General features: G+C 45.4%; 1 long non-coding RNA gene across 1 annotated transcript; it reads right to left on the bottom strand.

The window, feature by feature from the left end:
• Nucleotides 1-16,557: 16,557 nt before the first annotated feature.
• Nucleotides 16,558-18,675, bottom strand: LOC123332425. The gene is made up of 2 exons (XR_006549216.2): nucleotides 17,609-18,675; nucleotides 16,558-16,816 (listed from the first exon to the last, which is right to left on the bottom strand). It is a non-coding gene; the product is annotated as an uncharacterized LOC123332425 (long non-coding RNA).
• Between the last annotated feature and the right edge of the window lie 2,193 nt (nucleotides 18,676-20,868).

The following is a 20,868-nucleotide window of genomic DNA, read 5'->3' as shown; positions in this document are numbered from 1 at the left end:
CATCATCCATATGCAAAAAGAGGCAGACAAAGCCGAACTCGGGAACTTCCTTCCTGCTAGTCTAATGTTGGGTACAGAAATCCAGATCTTACAAATGCGTCCAGATTTTAGCATCTGGAATACTGAGAACTTCCCTGACACTCTAAGGAAACGGTGATGATGTAAAATACAAGCTGACATTAAGTATTTCAGACAAAGTCATATGCTGGGAGAAAGAAACATTATTTTATTATACTGGATCTTTTCCCAGAAAGTTAAAAACCATTCTCCATTGCTTAGCTTAATAAGATTCATCTTTTTTAGAGTCACTTGCATTTTCGGGCAATTGTTTTAAAATAATTTTATTTATTCATTTATGGCTGTGCTAGGTCTTCGTTGCAGAGCACGGGCTCCAGGGCACGTGGGCTTCGGTAGTTGCGGCACATAGACTCAGTAGTTGCAATTCCCGCACCCTGGAGCACAGGCTCAATAGTTGTGGCACATGGGCTTAGTTGCTCCTCTGCATGTGGGATCTTCCTGGATCAGGGATTGAACCTGTCTTCTGCATTGACACGCAGACTCTACCACTGAGCCACCAGGGAAGCCCTTCGGGCGATTTTCTGTTTGTGTTATTATGCCAGCCTCAGAAGGCAGTCAGATATAAATCTATTATATTTAAATTATTAATGACATCACTCAAATGCTCCTATTCTTATTTTTTTCTGTACTTGATAAAATATTCTCAGAGAAATGTTGTTTTTCTTTTCCCTTATATTTCCTCTGATTTTTTTTTTTTTGCTTTATGTATCTTTGTTTCTTTGTTGTTAGGTGTGTAATGGTTTATGATGTCTATCTTCTTTGTGAATTGTACCTTTTATCATTAAAAATATTCATCTTTGTTTCATTTAAAAGAAATAAATAAATTTTTTTTAAAGGCAGTCAGGAGGATCAGTCTTGTATTCAGAATCCTATAGGGAAGTCACTCATGTAGTCATTCATTTACTTGACAAATATTTATCAAGTGCCTGTTAGGAGGGTGACGGTTTATCAAGCGCTGGATAAAATGATGGGCAACCGCGGGCAAAATCTCCAGTCTCACAGAGTCTACATCTGATGGTGAAACAGGCAGTGTGAAAACCACACAAGTTTTGTCACATTGCACCTGTGACGGGTGTTCCGTGCGACAGAAAACCTGTGTTAGAAGAGGGAGGTCTGTCCCGCTCAGGGAGTCAGTCTCTGTGCCAAGTGATGCTTGAGCAGAGTGATGAATCCTGAGTAGATGTTCCCAGAAATCGAGGTGAGGAAGAAGGATTCTAAGTAGAGGAAAGTGCATGTGCCCGTGAGTGGAGTAGGGAGGGAGGGCTGTGGTGCAGGGAACCAGTTAGAGTTTTATCTGTTCTGGAAGCAGGAAGGTAATGTGAGGAGATCTGTATGTTGAAGAGGTCCCTCTAGCTCTTGTCCCATTTGCAGTCATTTAGGTGAGAAAAAAGGTAGCCTGGGGCTTCCCTGGTAGCATAGTGGTAAAGAATCCACCTGCCAATGCAGGAGACATGGTTCGATCCCTGGTCTGGGAGGATCCCACATGTGGCAGAGCAACTAGCCTGTGTACCACAGCTATTAAGCCTGTGCTCTAAAGCCTGGGAGCCACAACTACTGAAGCCCCTGGGCCAAGAGCCTGTGTCCCACAAGAGAAGCCACCACAATGAGAAGCCACCACCGCAACCAGAGAGTGGCCCCCGCTTGCTGCAACTAGAAAAAGCCCAAGCAGCAACAAAGACGCATCACAGCCAAAAATAAGTAAGTAAATATATAAATAAATAAATAAAAATTTTAAAGGTAGCTTGAACTAGGCTCTTACTGTATTTGGTGGTGGCAGTGGAGAGAACTTGATGGACTTGAAAAATATTTTGGCTAAGAGGATAAGGCAGAGGAGTGATGAAGGCGAACCATGAGAGCTCTGGCTTGCCCAGAAGGATGAGACCGAGATGGGGACTGCTGGAAGAGGACCAGGATTTTATTATAAATTCCTCCACTTCTATAAGTCTTTCTTTGTCTAATCTAGGCTAGATTTATCTCAAAGAGGGATTAGCATTTGCACAGAGCATTGAATAAAGGGGTTAATCAATCTTATTTGACTTTGAGGGATCAGCAGTACCTAGCTGTCAGCTGGGTTACATATTTTATGAAAAGAGAGCAACAGATGGCAAATAAGCATGTGAGCAGATGCAAAACATCGTATGTCATTAGTCAATTAAATCCACAATGACATACCAGGACACACCTATTAGAATGGCAAACATCCAAACACCTGACAATAGCAAATGTTGACAGAGCAGCAGGAACTCTCTTTCACTGCTGGTGGGAATACAGAATGGTACAGCCAACTTGGAAGACAGTTTGGCAGTTTCTTACAAAATTAAACATTCTCTTACCGTACTGTCCAGCAATGGTGCTCCTTGGTATTTATACCCAAGTGAATTTAAAATGTATGTACACACAAAAACCTGCACACAGATATATATATATATATATATATATATATATATATATATATATATAGCAGCTTTATTCACAATTGCCAGATCTTGGAAACTACCAAGATGTTGTGCAGTGGGTGAATGGATAACTAAACTGTAGTACATCCAGGCAATGGAAAGTTATCTGGCGCTAAAAAGAGATGAGTTATTCAGCCATGAAAAGACCTGGAGGAAACTCAAGTGCATATTACTAAGTGAAAGGAGCCAACCTGAAAGACTTCATATCCTATGATTCCAACTATATGACATTCTAGAAAAGGCATAATTAAGACAGTAAAATGTCTAGTTGCTAGGGATTGAGCCATCAGTGGTAGGGGGTGGGGGAAATGGGAGGAGAGAAAACAGCGATGAACATGTGGAGCACAGGCAATTTTTCAGGCACTGAAACTAGTCTGTTTAATACTGCGGTGGTGGATACAGACCATTATACTTTTGCCCAAACCCACAGAATTTCTTGCACAACACTAACAGTGGAACTTGATATAAACAAAGGACTTTAGTTAATCATAGTCTTTCAGCATTGTTTAATTAATTGTTATAAATATACAATACCAACAAAGACATTAGTAACAGAAGAAACTGTAGGAGAGAGGAGTATTAAATGAGAACTTTCTGTACTAGCTGCTCAATTTTTCTGTGACTCTAAAATTGCTAAAACATAAAACATGTTAGTTGAAAAAAAGAGCAAATATATGTAGACAATGTTTATTTCTGTGATGAAACTATAAGTGACATCTTTTCTATCTGAACTACAATCCCATAATTTCAATATAAGGCTTTATTATATATTTTTAAATTGTTAATTACACAATTGATACATAAATACTTCCTTACTGAAAATATTTGAAACACTACAAAAATATTCAGTGTGAATCCCATTCTATCTAAAGTGGTGCGTGCGTATGACCTAAGTTGCTTCGGTTGTGTTTGACTCTTTGTGACCCTATGGACTGTAGCCAGCCAGGCTTCTCCATCCATGGGATTCTCCAGGCAAGAATACTGGAGTGGTAACCATAGACAATTTGGTAAGACTCCTTCTGGGTAGTTTCTGCACCTTCTCTGGATGTATATGTGTCAACATGCAGTTGTGGTAGCTGGAAATGTATCCATCTATAAACCTTTGCTAAAAGTGACTTAAACAAATAAGATTTTGATCTGACTCACAGTCCCTGGTGGCTCAGTCGGTAAAGAATCTGCCTACAATGCAGGAGACTCGGATTCAATCCCTTAGTTGGGAAGATCCCCTGGAGTAGGAAATGGCAACCCACTCCAGTATTCTTGCCTGGGAAACCCCATGGACAGAGAAGCCTGGCGGGCTGCAGCCTCCGGGGTCGCAAGAGTTGGACACGACTTAGCGACTAAACCACCAAGAATTCTGGACACGGTCAGCCATAGTCAGCTTCCCAGAAGCCCGGTGACATTAGGCAGCGCTACTGTCGGTGATTCTCTGGAGCTTTCATTCATGCTTTTGACCTCATGGCTGCAAGATGCCTGTACCCTTCTAGCAGTCCACCTGCCACACCTCTGTCTTCAAGATGGGAAGAAGAGGAGAGGAGTGCTGTATCCGACCTTTTTATCAGGAAAGCAAAGATTTCCAGAAATCTACCAACAGACTTCCATGTATGTTTCACTTGTCAAATGGGTCCCATGCCACCTGTAGATGCAACGGAAGACAGAAAGGCAAATATTTAACTGTTCCAACCATCCAAGGAGATGGCACCAAGGAGGTAGTTGGACAGTTAGTTGCTTTGGGGTTTATCAACAGCATTTCTGAAAAAATACCTAATTTTTAAGTTTGTATATGTTTTGTGTTTTTAACTCATTTGTGGAATTTTTTTTCCCTTTGGCCGCTTCACGCAGCATATGGGATGTAGTTCCCTGACCAGGGATTGAACCTGTGCCCCTTACATTGGAAAGGCAGCCTTAGTCACTGGACCACCAGGGAAGTCCCTGTATATGTTTTCAATGAACAATATTGTATGTCTTAGAGACTGTCTGTCAATCATTTCATATCATGTTTAAAAATTGTGTGTGATATCCCATAGTATAAATAGATGATATTTTATGGTTTCACACTGGTAAACATTTAGATTGTTCTTAAATTTCCCCTGATTTCAAAATAATGCTGCAGCAAACTCCTTGTACAAGTTTCTTTGAGCACATGCAAAAATATTGTTCTAGGATAGTAACAAGTGCAATTGTTTGTCAAAGGACAAGTGCTTTTAAAAAATAATTTTCAGTTTAGTTCAGTCACTCTGTTGTGTCCAACTCTTTGTGACCCCATGAACTGTAGCATACCAGGCCTCCCTGTCCTTCATCTCCCTGAGCTTGCTCAAACTCATACCCATCAAGTCAGTGATGCCATCCAACCATCTCATCCTCTGTCATCCCCTTCTCCTCCTGCCTTCCATCTTTCCCAGCATCAGGGTCTTTTCTGATGAGTCAGTTCTTCGCATCAGGTGGCCAAAGTATTGGAGCTTCAGCATCAGTCCTTCCAATGAAAATTCAGGATTGATTTCCCTTTAGGATTGATTGATTTGATCTCCTAGTAGTCCAAGGGACTCTCAAGAGCTCTCAAGAGCCTTCTTCAATACCACAATTTGAAAGCATCAGTTCTTCAGCACTCAGCCTTCTTTATGTCCCAACTCTTACATGCATACATGACTACTGGAAAAACCATAGCTTTGACTAGATGGACCTTTGTAGGCAAAGTGATTTCTCTGCTTTTTAAAACACTGTCTAGGTTTGTCACAGTTTTACTTCCAAGGAACAAGCGTCTTTTAATTTTATTTATTTATTTTTGTCTGTGCTGGGTCTTGGTTTCTGTGAGGGTTTTATTCCTCTAGTTGCAGCAAATAGGGGCCATTCTCTAGCTGAGGTGCACGGGCTTCTCATTGCAGTGGTTTCTTTTGTCGTGGAGCTCAGGCTTTAAGCACTAGGGTTTCAGTAGTTGTGGCACATGGGCTCAGAGGTTGTGGCTCCCAGCCTCGAGAGCACAGGCTGAATAGTTGTGGCACATGAGCTTAGCTGCTCGGCAGCATCTGGGCTCTTCCTGGATCAGGGATCAAACCCAGGTCTCCTGCATTGGCGGGTGGATTCTTTACCACTGAGCCACCAAGGAAGTTCAAGAGTAAGTCCTTTTGAAAGTGACAGATTCTACTGAATTGCCCTCAAAATGGGACAACTTATATCCCTACCAGCCCTGGATATGAGTGTCTATTTCCCACATCCCTACAAACACTGGAAATTCTAAGTATTATCCAAATAAGGAACAAAAATATCACAGTTTTATTCTTTTTTTATATAAATTTATTTATTTTAATTGGAGATTAATTACTTTACAATATTGTATTGGTTTTGCCATACATCAACATGAATCCACCACAGGTATACATGTGTTCCCCATCCCGAACTCCCCTCCCTCCTCCCTCCTCATACCATCCCTCTGGGTCATCCCAGTGCACCAGCCCCGAGCATCCTGTATCATGCATCGAACTTGGACTGGTGATTCATTTCATATATGATATTATACATGTTTCAATGCCATTCTCCCAAATCATCCCACCCTCTCCCTCTCCCACAGAGTCCAAAAGACTGTTCTATACATCTGTGTCTCTTTTGCTGTCTCACATACAGGGTTATCGTTACCATCTTTCTAAATTCTATATATATGCCTTAGTATACTGTATTGGTGTTTTTCTTTCTGGCTTACTTCACTCTGTATCATAGGCTCCAGTTTCATCCACCTCATTAGAACTGATTCAAATGCATTCTTTTTAATGGCTGAGTAATACTCCATTGTGTATATGTACCACAGCTTTCTTATCTATTCATCTGCTGATGGACATCTAGGTTGCTTCCATGTCCTGGCTATTATAAACAGTGCTGTGATGAACACTGGGGTACACATGTCTCTTTCAATTCTGGTTTCCTCGGTGTGTATGCCCAGCAGTGGGATTGCTGGGTCATAAGGCAGTTCTATTTCCAGTTTTTTAAGGAATCTCACACTGTTCTCCATGGTGGCTGTACTAGTTTGCATTCCCACCAACAGTGTAAGAGGGTTCCCTTTTCTCCACACCCTCTCCAGCATTTATTGCTTGTAGACTTTTGGATAGCAGCCATTCTGACTGGTGTGAAATGGTACCTCATTGTGGTTTTGATATGCATTTCTCTGATAATGAATGATGTTAAGCATCTTTTCATGTGTTTGTTAGCCATCTGTATGTCTTCTTTGGAGAAAAGTCTATTTAGTTCTTTGGCCCATTTTTGATTGGGTTGTTTATTTTTCTGGAATTGAGCTGCAGGAGTTGCTTGTATATTTTTATCTATTGGATTATGAGGTTTCAATGGATTCTCTAAGATGTTTATAGGAGATATTTTTAGTAACTGCAAAGAATTTTCTCTTTAACATTTGAAACTTTTATTTAGATTAGCCTTTCTTTTGGTTTTGGGGGACTTTTCAAAAGTCCTTTTCAGTTAAACATTTAGTTCACTTATGTTCTATTTACTATTTTCTAATATGTGCATTTAAGTCTATACATGTACTCTGGCTACAGCTTTGCATTCATCCATGGATTTTAGTATATGATGATCTTGGTGACTGCATTTCTTGGTGAATTTTTAAATTTTTTTCAGTGTTTTTTAAATTGAAGGAAGGAAGATCTTACTCCTTGTATATCTTATTCATTTGTTATTTTCCATATTGTTACTTTAGACACTTCAAAATTACACAGAATAGTAAAAAATTCAAGCAAATATTTCCTACATGAGGCTATATGTAAAAATTCCCAGACCCAGTTCTAACTCTTCCCCAGAGGTAATCACCAACAGAAGCTTTTGATTCTTTCCTAAACTACCTTATGAATTTCATTGTTTATATTTTCTTTTGCAGTCATTTTTGTTATTGTGGCTACCCCACATTTTTGAAATAGAGATTTTGTGTGTGTGTGAGACTTGGTAGCTAATTTTTATTCATGTACCTTATGTGCGTAAGCACTTCCCTAGTAGCTCAGCTGGCAAAGAATCCGCCTGCAATGCAGTAGATCCCAATTTGATTCCTAGGTCAGGAAGATCCCCTGGAGAAAAGATAGGCTACCTACTCCAGTATCCTTGGGCTTCCCTGGTGGCTCAGCTGGTAAAGAATCTGACTGCAATGAGGGAGACCAGAGTTCTATCCTTGGGTTGGGAAGATGACCTGAAGAAGGGAACAGCTACCCACTCCAGTATTCTGGCCTGGAGAATTCCATGGAGTGTATAGTCCATGGGGTCGCAAAGAGACACGATTGGGCGACTTTTACTTTCACTTTAAGTGTGTAAAAATAATGTTTAAAAAGAATAATTTTTCTTTATTGAGTATAAAATTCTACATATAGTTATTTGTGAAATGTCTTCATTTACTCAAATCCTCTGTGTCCTCACCACTTGATTTTTGTTTATTTCGGATACTTTCAATATCTGAAAGAGGTGAATTTTTAAATCTCCTACTACAATTAATTATCATTATCAAGTACCTGGTGCTGGGGTGATTAGGGCAGGCAGACAGTGGCCCACAATGTGTAAACAGATAAAGGAGGTGGTTGGGGTATGGACTCTGGGTTGGTTGGATTGCTTATGAAAGGTGCATTTGCAGGCAAGACTTTATGAGATGCAGGTTTGATCCCTGGGTGGAGAAGATCCCCTGGAGTAGGAAATGGCAACCCACTCCTGTATTCTTGCCTGGAGAATCCCATGGACAGAGGAGCCTAGCAGGCTACAGTCCATGGGGTTGAACAGAGCTGGACATGATTGAAGCAACTTAGCAGCAGCAGCAGGAATTGCCTAGACTTGGAAGGGACAGTACCTCCAAGATCAGCAAAGGCATTGATGTCAAAGCATCAAAAAACACAGGAAATAAAAAGACGTGATGAATACAAAAGTCTAAGCTCAAAGTGGGAACTGAGAATCAGGTTTCAGTAACAAGATCAAGGTGCTGACAAATTGGACAATAAGAAACGGTTGTGTGTCATCTCTAAAGAGGACCTTAGGTCTTACTGTACAGCACAGGGAACTCTGCTCAAGGTTATGTGGCAGCCTGGATGGGAGGGAGTTTGGGGGAGAATGGATACATGTTGTATGTGTGGCTGAGTCCCTTTGCTGTCCATCTGAAACTATCACAACATTGTTAATTGGCCATACTCCAATATAAAAGAAAAAGTTAAAAAAAAATGATGGTAAATGAACCAGAGGAAACAGAAAAAATAATAAAATAAAGAGGAGGACCTTAGGGATGCTTTCAAAAGGCTGCTTATTAATAGGGTAACTCTAGCCTGTATGGGGGCTTCCTTGGTGGCTCAGTGGTTAAAGAACCCACCCGAAATGCAGGAGACTCGGGTTCTATTTCTGGGTTGGGAAGATCTCCTGGAGGAGGGCATGGAAACCCATTCCAGTATCCTTGCCTGGACAATCCCATAGAAACAGGAGGCTGGTGGGCTACAGTCCCTGGGGATGCAAAGAGTCAGATACACTGAAGCAACCGAGCACGCATGCACAGCATTCTGTCCAACCTCTAACCTTTCAAAGGAAATTCCTGACGTCACCTAGAGACAGAAAGTTGTGTCCCAGCTGGAACATCTTACGTCTCACTTTCCCCTTGGCTCACGCAACACAAAAATAAGAGCAAGTGACTGTCCAAAGGATTTTGTAAATTAGTGAATTTACAGGAAAGATTTTTACAAGGATACAACCTTTATGTGACCTTTAACTGTTACATTTAGCACTTCATCTCCATTCCAATGAACAAAACAATGATCATCTTAACTATTCCAGATAAACCCAGACCTAACTCAGACTGCTGCTTGGTGTACAAGGCAGTCTGGTTTCCGTGAGGTCGTGGACGGAGCCACTTCCACTGCCAATGAACCAAGGACAAGGCAGACAGGACGGGAAGCTGCCAGGCTTGCAGACAGGCACACAGACAGGATGCCAACATACAAATCAGCTAGAGTGGGCCGGCCACATCCCCTGGGATTGCCAACTCTGCCAAATCCAGCTGAGACTTTACACAGAGACCATGGGTGACAGGAAGCCCAGCCAGCCTAGAGCCAACCTGTCTGGTCTAATGAAAAGGACTTTGGCTGGTGGTGCTAGAGGCAACAAGGACAATCATCTGCAATGGCTGAGAAAGTCCCTCATCCCTTCTCTCTGCAGTCTTGGCAGCTGTACTTGTTCCAGAACAAAGAAATGCTGGAGCAGCAGGACAGCAAAGACCCAGAGTTCACAATTCATACAGGGCAGGAGAAAGAAGAGCTCAGTGAGGTCCTTCTCTGCTTCCCATCAGGGACAGAGGCAACAAAGCCAGCAGCTAGGCATCCTCGCCTATGTTTGTAACCATCAAACATTCACACAGCCCCTCCAAGCCAGGCACTGGGCAAGGCACTGTGGGCCTTGCAAAGAATAAACTCCAAGCTCTGTTCTTCGAAAACTCATGAACCAGAAAAGGGATTAGATTAGCAACCAAGGCTGGAACAGACAGAGAAATAGAGTCAGAAACGGCCTCATGGGGCTTCCCTGGTGGCTCAGTGGTAAAGAATCCACCTGCCAAGGCAGAAGACACAGATTCAGTTCCTGGTACTGGAAGGTGCCACATGCTGTGGAGCAACCAAACCGTGTGAGCCACAACTATTGAGCCTGTAATCTAGAGCCTGGGAGCCGCAACTTCTGAAGCCCGCATGCCCTACAGAGTCTGTGCTCCACAACAAGAGACCGCACACCACTGGAGAGCAGCCCCTGTTCGCGGCACCTGCAGAAAAGCCCAAGCACCAGTGAAGACCCACCACAGCCAAAAATAAAATAATTTGTTTTAAAAAAAAGAAAAGAAATGTTTAAAAACAAACAAACAAACAAACAAACAGCCTCATGGGGAAACAAGGAGACCCCCACCCCAAACCAGCAGCCATCTACTGCTGGTGGAACCACACTGTGCTGGGAGCAGGAATAAACACTGTCCTCTCCACCCTCAGGAATTGAGCCTAGTCAGAGGATGAGATGTTTGGTTGGCATCACCGACTCAATGAACATGAGTTTGAGCAAATTCTAAGAGATGGTGAAGGACAGGGGAGGCTGGCGTGCTTCAGTCCATGGGGTTGCAAAGAGTCGGACACTGAGTGACTGAACACCAACCACAAGGGGAGCTAAGGCAGGAATGCATGCAAACACCTCCCTACTGGGGCTGTAGGGAGAGTACCAGCAGCATGTGCTGTGCACAGAAAGAGCATAATGGAGCACTTGACGTGGTTTTTAAAGCATAGGAAGGATATCAACAGAGCAAGCAGAAGAGAGCATCAGTCTTCTGGCCAGAGGGAGCAGAGGCTGGGAGATAAGAATTCTCAGGGAATGCCCAGGTGAGGTCAACAGAGAGAGCGGGTGAGAGGGCCTTGAAAGCCAGAGTGGAGAGGACAGATCTAGTCAACTGATCCAGCTGGTATTTTTTTTTTAATTGTGGTGAAAAGCACATAAAATGTATCATCTTAACCACTTTTAAGGACACAGTTTGGTAGTGGGAAGTATATTCACATTGTTGTAATACAAAGGTCTCCAGAATTTTTTTCAGCCTGTGAATCTGAAACTCTGTAGCCATTAAACAACTCCCCTTTTCTCCCCTCTCCCCATTCCAGGTAACTCCCATTCTACTGTCTATCTGACCACTCTAGGCACCTCATTTAAGTGGAATCATATAGCAAAAGGCTTATTTCACTTAACTATATCCTCAAGTTTCATCCATGTTATAACATATGACAAAATTTTCTTCTTAAGGCTGAATATTATTCCATTGTGTCTATACACCACATTTGTTTAGTGTGGCACATGGGATCTTCAGTTGTGGCATGTGAACTCAAAGTTGCAGCTTGTAGGATCTAGTTCCCAGAGCAGGGAGAGAACCCAGGCCGCCTGCATTGACAGCATGGCATCTTAGCCACTGAACCATCAGGGAAGCCCCTATTCTCCTCTTCTTTTACTCAGAACTCATCAGCAAAAGTCTGTCTTCTTCACTCAATACCAATAATCTATGTCTACAAAGGAGGTTTCCAGCATACCTGCATTCATAGCAGTCTTAATTATAATAGTCAAAAGATGGAGCAATGCAAATATCCATCAACAGATGGATGGATAAACAAAGTGTGATGTAGACACAGGATGAAATACTATTCACCCTTACAAAGGAAGGAAAAGCTGATACATGCTATAATAAGGATAAACTTCAAAGACATTACACTAAGTGAAATAAGCCAGTCACAAAAAGACAAATATTGCACAATTCCACTTACATGAGGTACCTAGAATTCAGAGACAGAAAGTAGAATACTAGTTACCAGGAGCTGGGGGAAGGGAAAATGAGAGTTATAAGAATGGGTACAGGAACTTAACTGGTGGTCCAGCGGCTAAGACTCCACTCTCCCAACGCAAGGGTCGCAAGTTTGATCCCTGGTCAGGGAACTAGATCCTGCATGCGGCAACTAAGACCCAGTGCAGCCAAATAAATAAATATTTTTTTAAAATTAAAAAAGAAAAGAATGGGTATAGAGCTTCAGTTGGGGATGATGAAAAATTTCTGAAGATAAATGGTGATGGCTGCAACATATTGTGGATGTATGTACTACCACTGAACCATATACTTAAAATGACTAAAATGATACATTTATGTTATGTATATTTTATCACTAAACATACATTTTTTTAAAAAAGTTTCCACACTGCCAGTAGGAAAGCTAGCAAACAAACCTCTTCCCCACCTTGAACTCAGTCTCATCATCTTTAATAAGCAGGCTGACTAGAGGCTTCTGGGTCTGCGGTCTAACGTTTCCATGGTAACCAGAAGAAGCAGATGCCTGGTGAGCAGGCTCTCACCATCAAATCAACAGGGCCCACCCTACTGGTCTCCCTCCCATCCGCTCCATTCTCTAAGTTGCTACACACAGAGCTAAAAATCTATCAATGTGCCTCTCTCTGCATCTCACACCACCACTCAGGCATTCTGCACAGTTATTCCAGCTTCAGCGATGCTGTAGTTAATTCCCACTGTTCTTCTCTCCATTCTAGAACATCTTCTCCTCATGCCCCACTCCCCCAGGTTGTTCATTTACTAGCCCTTACTTCGCCATCAAATTCTTCAGGGCTAACTACAACGTTGCTTCCTCCAGGAAGTCTTCCTTTTCTGACTGACCAGAGGACGTCACATCCTTTGTTACATGTTCCCATGGCTCCCTGCCTCCTCCCAAGGGAAGACATTCATGGAACAAACCACAATGAGGGTGAGAAAACCAGGAAGCAGGAGAGGGCAGAGTCATTCCAGAGGCCTTTTATCTAACTTAGAGAGAAGCTTGTGAGTATTATGGACTTTGGAATCAGAACCCAGCAGACTGGAAACCCCAGATCTCATTCTCAGGTGCGGTGTGACCGTAACCAAATTACCTAACTGCTTCCAGACTCTGTTTCCTCTTCCGTAAAGCTGAGATAAAGTTTCTTAACTCTCCATGGTGTTGAAAAGTTGATGAGAAGTGATATAGCCGAATAGCTCTTGACTTGGGTAACTCTCCAGCAGTCAAATGTCCTCACCCCTGCTTACCTAATACCTGGATTCCTGCCTGCACTCTGCTTCCTCCCCAGCTCATTTCCCAAGTTGCAGCCAGAGCATCTTTCTAAATGGCACCTATGATAACCTCCTGCTTGCCTCTGGTCATTCATTCTCCACTGACTCTGGGATAAAATCTACAGTCATAGTTGGTTCTCTGCTATGCTCTCTTGCCTTATGTCTCTCTACTGCCCCCTATGGCCTGAGTTCCAGCCACACAGAATCTCAGCCCAGGCTCCTTCCTGCCTGTAGTCTTTGCACCCATTTCTTTGCACCTGTGAGTGTGAAACATCATCCACAATCCCACGCTTTGCCTGACAACAGGTATTTGTCCTTTGGCACTACCCTGTGCCCCATACAACTCTGTGATTTTCATCTTCCTGCCCTTTATTGCATTCTTGTGTGCATTACAATTTTTTAAAAACTGGCTTTACCAGTTTTATTAATGTATAGTTGGCATGCAATAGACTGCACATATTTAAGTATGTGATTTGATTAGCTCTGACATGTACACACCTATGAAAGAATCACCACAATCAAGATAACAAATTCATATATCAGCCTTTCAGATTTCTTTGTTGTCCTCTATTGTCCTTCCTCCTGCCCTCCAAACCTTCTCTCATTTGCAGGCAACCACTGACTGATTGGGGCTTCCCTGTTGGCTCAGACAGTAAAGAATCTGCCTGCAATGCAGGAGACCAGGTTCAATCCCTGGGTCAGCAAGGTCCCCTGGGGAAAGGAATGGCAACCCACTCCAGTATTCTTGCCTGAAGAATTCCATGGACAGATGAGTCTGGTGGGTTACCATCCATAAGGTCACAAAGAGTCAGACACATTTGAAGTAACTGAGTGAGTGAAGATTTACCATTTTAACTGTTTTTAAGTAAATAGTTCAGTAGGCATTAAACATATCCACGTTGTTTTACAGTCATCACCACCATCCACTCCAGAACTTTTGTACCATTAAAAACGAATTCCTCATTTCTCCCCACTCCTTCCAGCCCCATGGAAACCAATATTCTGCTTTCTGTCTCTATGAAATTGACTACCCTAGGTACCTCAAATGAATCATACATTTCCTTTCGTCACTGGCTCATTTCACTTAGTGTAATGTCTTCAAGTTCATCCGTGTTGAAGATGTGACGTTTCCCTCTTTTTAAGGCTGAATAGTATTCTTTTGTGTATATATATACCACATTTTGCTTCTCCATTCATCCATCAGTGTACGCTTGGGCTGCTTCCATCTTTTGGCTACCGTGGATAATGCTGCTATGAACAGGGGTATACAGATATCTGAGTCTCTCATTAACTGCATTTTAAAATTTTAAATATATTTTTAATTAATTGCATTTTAATGGTTACATACCATTGCCTGAAACAGTGTCTGACACATAACAAGCATTTAATAAATATATGTGACACTGACAGCCAAATGAATGGAGTGAGTTAATCCCAAACTGCACGCCAACTCAGATAGACTTGTATCACTTGTCCTGTGGGTGCCACTCACGGCATTCTAATGCCAGGATGCCGAGTCAGTTAAGAAACTGATCTCTTTGGATCCCATCCAAGAATGGGGAAACCCATTCTTGGGGAATGGGGAAACCCAAGGAAAACACTTCTCCTGCTTTAATTTGTCACCCTTGCCTCTGCTTGCTGTCCCACGGGAGGCTCAGCTGCCTGAGGTCTCTGGGTCACTCACAAGATACTCAGTGGGAGGCATAGCCAAGGCTGCTCCGAGAAATTCTTTCCTCTGAGACATCTGAGGAACCACTCACTACCTCCCTTCCCATGAAATAATAACAACATTAATAGCTAACCTTTTCCGTGCTTACCCTGGGCCAGGTGCTTTATAAGCATCATCTCATTTAATTGTTAAATAACCCTTAATTAGGTACCACGAGACGCCTCATTCCACAAAACGAAACAAAAAAAAGCACAGAGAAGTTCATTAACTTGCCCTGGTCACTCAGCTAGCAAATGACTGAGCCAGGGTTTGCATGCAGGCACTTTTGACTCCAGAACCTACCAGGCAGAATAAAAATCCCTCTGTTGTGCTGTGTAAATAAAGAGGGACCTCACAAGCCACTCTACTCACTCAGAATTGCCTCTAGAGTTCACTGGGTGTTTCAGTAACATTAAGAGCTGACTCAAGCAAAGCCTGCTCAACCTCCCATTATGTAAATCTCTGCAGGAAGATGGACCTCCATGAAGAAGCCTGTCATCAAAGCAGGGCCCACCTGGTGTGTGTCAGTCACTTAGTCATGTCCTTGCGACCCCATGGATTGTAGCCTGCCAGGCTCCTCTGTCCATGGGATTCCCCAAGCAAGAATTACTGGAGTGGGTTGCCATTCCCTTCTCCAGGGGATCTTCCCAACCCAGGGATTGAACCTGGGTCTTCTGCACTGCAGGCAGATTCTTTACTGTATGAGCCACCAGGGAAGCCCAGGGCCCATCTGGAGAAGGAAACAAAGGTGGAAGCCAGGTTCAGGACAGCTGGGCGACTACCATTCTTAGGAGAGAGGGTGCACGCTTATTTGCATATGGCCACATTCTGTGGCTTAGCCTGACTGTTCCATCACTCAAGCTGCTTCCTAAATCCTGGTCCCACAAAGGCAAACTTCACCTGCCCTGACCAGTATCCAGGCATTCATGAAGCCTGTCCTGCCTTTTGGGAGCCCCAGTGTCATGACATCTTTCTCTGCCAAGTCCACCACACCTCTGCACCTTCCCCTTCCCCTCCCTTTGGGGGTGCCACCCTGCCTGCCAGGCTCTTCTGTGTTGCTTCAGCTGTGCCAGGGCCCTGATCTCATTGGGAGGCTGCACCCACTCCCGTGCCTTACAAAAATGACGGTCCCACCCATCACTGTCTGGACGTGGGAGGAGCTATTTAAAGGCTGCACCTACCCTCAGGGAAACTAAACAGGAAGGATCCTCCCTCCTGGGATACAGGTGGAGAAACTGAGTCATGGAAGCATCTTGCCAGGCATTCCCAACCCCTCCATGACTCAGTGAGGTCACAATTCCACGAAGCCCCACCCACAAGCTGTGGGACCTCAGGCAGGTACTCTGCCCTGTGCTTTATCATAGACACGGGACCTGCTGGTGCCACAAGTTTCACCCAGGGCTCATCAGTGACAGTTCTGGGATCCCACCTCTCAGGCCCTATTATGTTGAATCCTGACCCCGGAACAGATGGCAAATCAAGGCAGTCTGGCTGAAGATAATCCAGATGGTTCTATATACCTGTGAGAGAAATAAAGCCACCAGATGTGTGTGTCTGTGTGTCTGTCCATTCTAATGCAATCGGTACCAGCAAACTCCCTCTGCTGTGCTACATGACAATCCCTAACAAAGACTAAACAAGTTGAGACTATTGCTGGCCAAAATCTTGGCCTTCTCTGCCCACCGAAGTCAAATAAAAAATACAAAGAGTTTGGAGGAAATAGAAAGGTGGCTTTAATTCTCAGCTGGCAGAGAGGGGAACACAGTAGGCTTATGCCTCAAGAACTGTGCCTTCCCCCTTCATGAGGAGACTAGGGGCTTATATGAGGGCTCACAGTCAGGAATCCGTGATGAGGATCAAAGGTAGTAGGATCTCGGTTTTCTTCTTCTTGCACTGTTTCAAAGACACTCATAGGCTGGCGTCAGTAACCCAGTCTGGCAGTTCTGTGGCCTTCTTTCAGATATTTAGCTACAAGGGGAAGGGTGTTGTAAGGCTAAACACCAAGTACAGGATGTACTTAGCATAGAGTCAAAGGAAAATAGGGGAGAAGGCAATGGCAACCCACTCCAGTACTCTCGCCTGGAAAATCCCATCGACGGAGGAGCCTGGTAGGCTGCAGTCCATGGGGTCACTAAGAGTCACACGACTGAACGACTTCACTTTTCACTTTTCATTTTTATGCGCCAGAGAAGGAAATGGTAACCCACTCCAGTGTTCTTGCCTGGAGAATCCCAGGGACAGGGGAGCCTGGTGGGCTGCCGTCTATGGGGTTGCACAGAGTCGGACATGACTGAAGCGACTTAGCAGCAGCAGCAGCAAAGGAAAACAGATGCCAAGTGTAGCTCATGCAGAGTTAGGAGGCACAAAAGCAAACTTGGTTATAGACATGCAGAGTTAGGAGCAGTTAAAGTAAAAAACTAGGAATGTTCAGGTCTCCTCACTGTTCTCTTTATCTACTTTGTTCTCACGAGAGGTAAAGGAGAGAAATTCATTCTTTTTTTTTTTTTTTTTTCTTTTTCTGCAACAAGACCACAGTTCTAAGGGATGTGCATCTGAGAAGCAGATGATGGACTTCCCTGGTGGTTCAGTGGGTAAGACTCTGTGCTTCCACTGCAGGAGACACAGGTTCAGTCCCTGGTTGGGGAACTAAGATGGTGGGGGAGAAGGGGACAAGTCCTTTAGTTTAAAACAAAAAAGCCAGTTGGAGAAGCAAAGATGGCAGTTCAGGCCAGGTGTCTCTTCTGTTTGACTCTTAGATACCTATTCTGTTGAACTCTATTTGGCTCTTAGCTGTGTTTGCCAAGTGTCCGGCAAAGCCTCATAAGTTCACTTTCTTCTCCTTCTAGGAGGGAAAAGGACTAAGTTATCAAGTAGCGCCAGGCTGGGAACAGCTCTAGTTTTAGGTACATCGTAAATTTTCAAAACAGAGAGCTGCTGTCCCACCTACAGATTAGGACATGGAGGCTCAGAAAGGCTACCAGCGGGTCACGCTGCAGGCTCTGGATGGGCGGGGCCTTTCCAGCGCGCCTCCCGCTCCTCCGGTCCTGGACCCCAGCAGGCCCGTGCCCCTATCTGACCTTGCTTCCTCGGCCTGGGGAACCCACATCTCCACTGGCCAGATATCCTGCATTTTTCAGGGCCCCAACCTTCTCCCCGCTGAGGCTCACAAACCATGAGGTCACACCCCCTTCAAAACCCGCTACAGGAGACTTCCCTGGTGGTCCAAGGGGTTAAGACTTGGAATTTCCAAAGCAAGGGGCTCAGGTTCAATCCCTGGTCAGGAAATTAAGATCCCAGAAGCCCCAGGCAAGGTCAAAACAAAACAAAAAGACAAAAACCTACAGCTACCCTTCTCCTGGGTCCTCCTGGTTACCTTATACTCCAGTTATACAGCCCACAAACTGCACCCAATACACCGGGAGGTCCCGCTGCGGGTCACTAAGAGCGCCCACCCCTCGGCCAGCCAGCCAGCGCCGGGGACACGACCTCCCTCCCCTCCCGCTTGGGGCAGCAGCCAAGGGAGGAAAGGGCGGCGGCTGTGAGAACGGCTGGCCAGGGAAGAACCCAAAAGCCCAGAGACGTGCTGTGACCGGAAACCTCCCGGCGGCGCAGCTGTGCGCGGAGCCAAGACTGTGGGGATGACTGCAAACCCGACCCCGACCTGGCGCCCCCCGCGGGCCCCTCCCTCCCCGAGCCCCCTCCCCCAGCAGCTCAGGCTCCGTCTCCTCCCCTCCTGGACCAGTGATGATTCACCAGGGACACCGTCCTCGCCTGGACAGGGGTGGGAGAGGCCGGGATCAGGTCTCCGCCACGGCCCCAGGAAGGCGCCCCCCATCCCCATGCCCCCTCCCCACCTAGGCCCTCCTCTCTCTTCGCACCCCGCCCCTCCTTCCCTCCCCTTCCCGCCCACCCCGTCACTCTCTCCCCTCCCCACCGGGTTCCCCTCCTCTCCTCCACCCTCCACCCAGTCCCACCCCCACCCTGCTCTCCTCTTCCCTCCGCCCCTGTCTCGCCTCTTCTCCATCCTGTCCCTGTCCCCCCTCTCCCCCACCCCGCCCTTCTCCCGTTCTGCTCCCTTTCCGCCCCGCCCCCGGCGCCCCGCGCGCCCCGCGGCGCAGTCTCCCCGGCTAGGAGCGTCACTGCTCGTCCCACCTCCCGCCTAGCCAATCAGTCCTCTCCTCCTTACCCGGCCTGCCCTCCCCGAGGAGACCAGAAGCCGGAGATGCACGGCGTGTGCAATAACTGGGCGAGAGGGCACTGCCAAGTGCAGAAGAAACAGGAAGGTGGCTGGGGTGGTTGGCGGGGGCGGAAGGAGTAAAGACGTCCATCCTTCAGCCAAGATCAGCGAGCTGAAGTTAGCCCCGTGTATTTAGCACTCTGTCACTTAACAAAAATGCTTTCCTTCAAATGCTCTCTCGAACCTCAGAACAACCCGGGGAGGCGGGCGTTGTCTCCTTCTCAAAGCCGGGGAAAGTACCGCGTGGGGAAATCAAGTCACTGCCCACAAGGTCCCAGGCTGGGTGGCGGAGCCCGGCTGGGTCAGACGTGGACCCAACCCGGACTCCACGTCCTCTTGCCCAGAAACCAAAGACCGCTGGAAGCACGAGTGATGTGCTAGGCCGGCCCCGTTTGAGAGCCACTTGCCTGGATTTCTCTCTTAAGAGTTTCGAGGGTGCAGGCGTGGAAAAACAGGGGGATGAGAGCAGGGATGCGAGGAGGAGCTGAGGGCGGGACAAACGTTTAGGTAGAAGTGGAGAGAAAAGGGTAGACTCTAGGGTTTGCCTTGGGATTTCTTCCGCTGCTAGCCTGGCTGATGTAAGGCGGGGGCGGGGAACTGTATTTTAAAAAGCCTTGGGAGCTGTGATGGAGCGGTAGAAACCCTAGGCAGGAGAGCTTCACTCGCCAGTGCCCCCGAGTTAGCGCAGCGCACGACGCTCCTTAACATCCCAGCGCGCGGAGATCTTACAGCGCCGCGCTCGGAAACCGCGCAACCCGGGCGCAGCTAAAACAAAAGGCCTGGGATCCGGGCCCAGTGAGAATAAGTCGGTCGTCTTGCGCAGCCTCTTTCACCCGCTCACTCTGCCTTACCGTTTGCGGCAGCTTCTTCCTCCCGGTATCTATCGGAGCTCCACGGCCTGTACTCCAAGGCCCCCTTCCCAGCGAGGGCCCCCTTCCCCTTTGTCTACTTTCCTCCCTAGCATTTAGCAGGGCCTAAGCAGTGCTCCTCAAACACGAATGTGCCCGTGGATCCACCTGGAAAACTTGTTACAATGTTACAGGGAAGAATCTATCTGTTTTACTTTGCTTCCCCTTGCTTTTGTTCTTTAGAAGGATAGGTCTGTATACATAATGGCCTGCCTTGGGGAACCCTGCCCCTCTGCCTGAATTTAAATCTCAGTGCCTTGGGTTCGGGAGACATCCTGACCCAGTCCAGCTGTGAATGGCCACAGGACAGAAGAAATCAACACATCCCCTCGCGGAAGCTGATCATTCCGGAGATATTTGCAAGATTAATGTTCTTTTTACTTTATTTCCTACCCCCCCACCACTTCTATATAAAGAAACTGGCATCCAGACCCCAAGGTGATTTTGAGACACTAGTCTACCATCTTCTCTGCCAGCTTTCCGAATGAAGTCACTATTCTTTGCCTCAACACCTGTCTCCTGTCTTACTGGCTTGGCATGGCGCAAGCAGAGCAAGCTTGGATTCAGTACCAACAACAAAGATACACACTCCGTTGGTCCAAGGTGGATCCTCATGTTTCTAACCTGTTCCCATCTTGTGTCTTTGAATCTGTGAGTGACCCTTTAAATAGAAAGGACTTAAAGCATTAGACCATATCGTATATATTTTAATAATAATTATATAGGCATATACCCATACACCCATTTACCCAATAACCTTATTCTGTCAATATATCTCTAAGAATAAAATAACAGTATGTAAGCATGGATATTTAAGGCTGCTTATTGCAGCATTATATGTAAATTTAGCAAAATTAAAGGAAAAACAGAAGAAA

This window comes from Bubalus bubalis, chromosome 3, assembly GCF_019923935.1.
Source record: "Bubalus bubalis isolate 160015118507 breed Murrah chromosome 3, NDDB_SH_1, whole genome shotgun sequence".
NCBI classification, from domain to species: Eukaryota; Metazoa; Chordata; class Mammalia; order Artiodactyla; family Bovidae; genus Bubalus; species Bubalus bubalis.
Note: the sequence above shows the minus strand (reverse complement) of the source record. Positions and strands in the feature narration are given on the sequence as shown.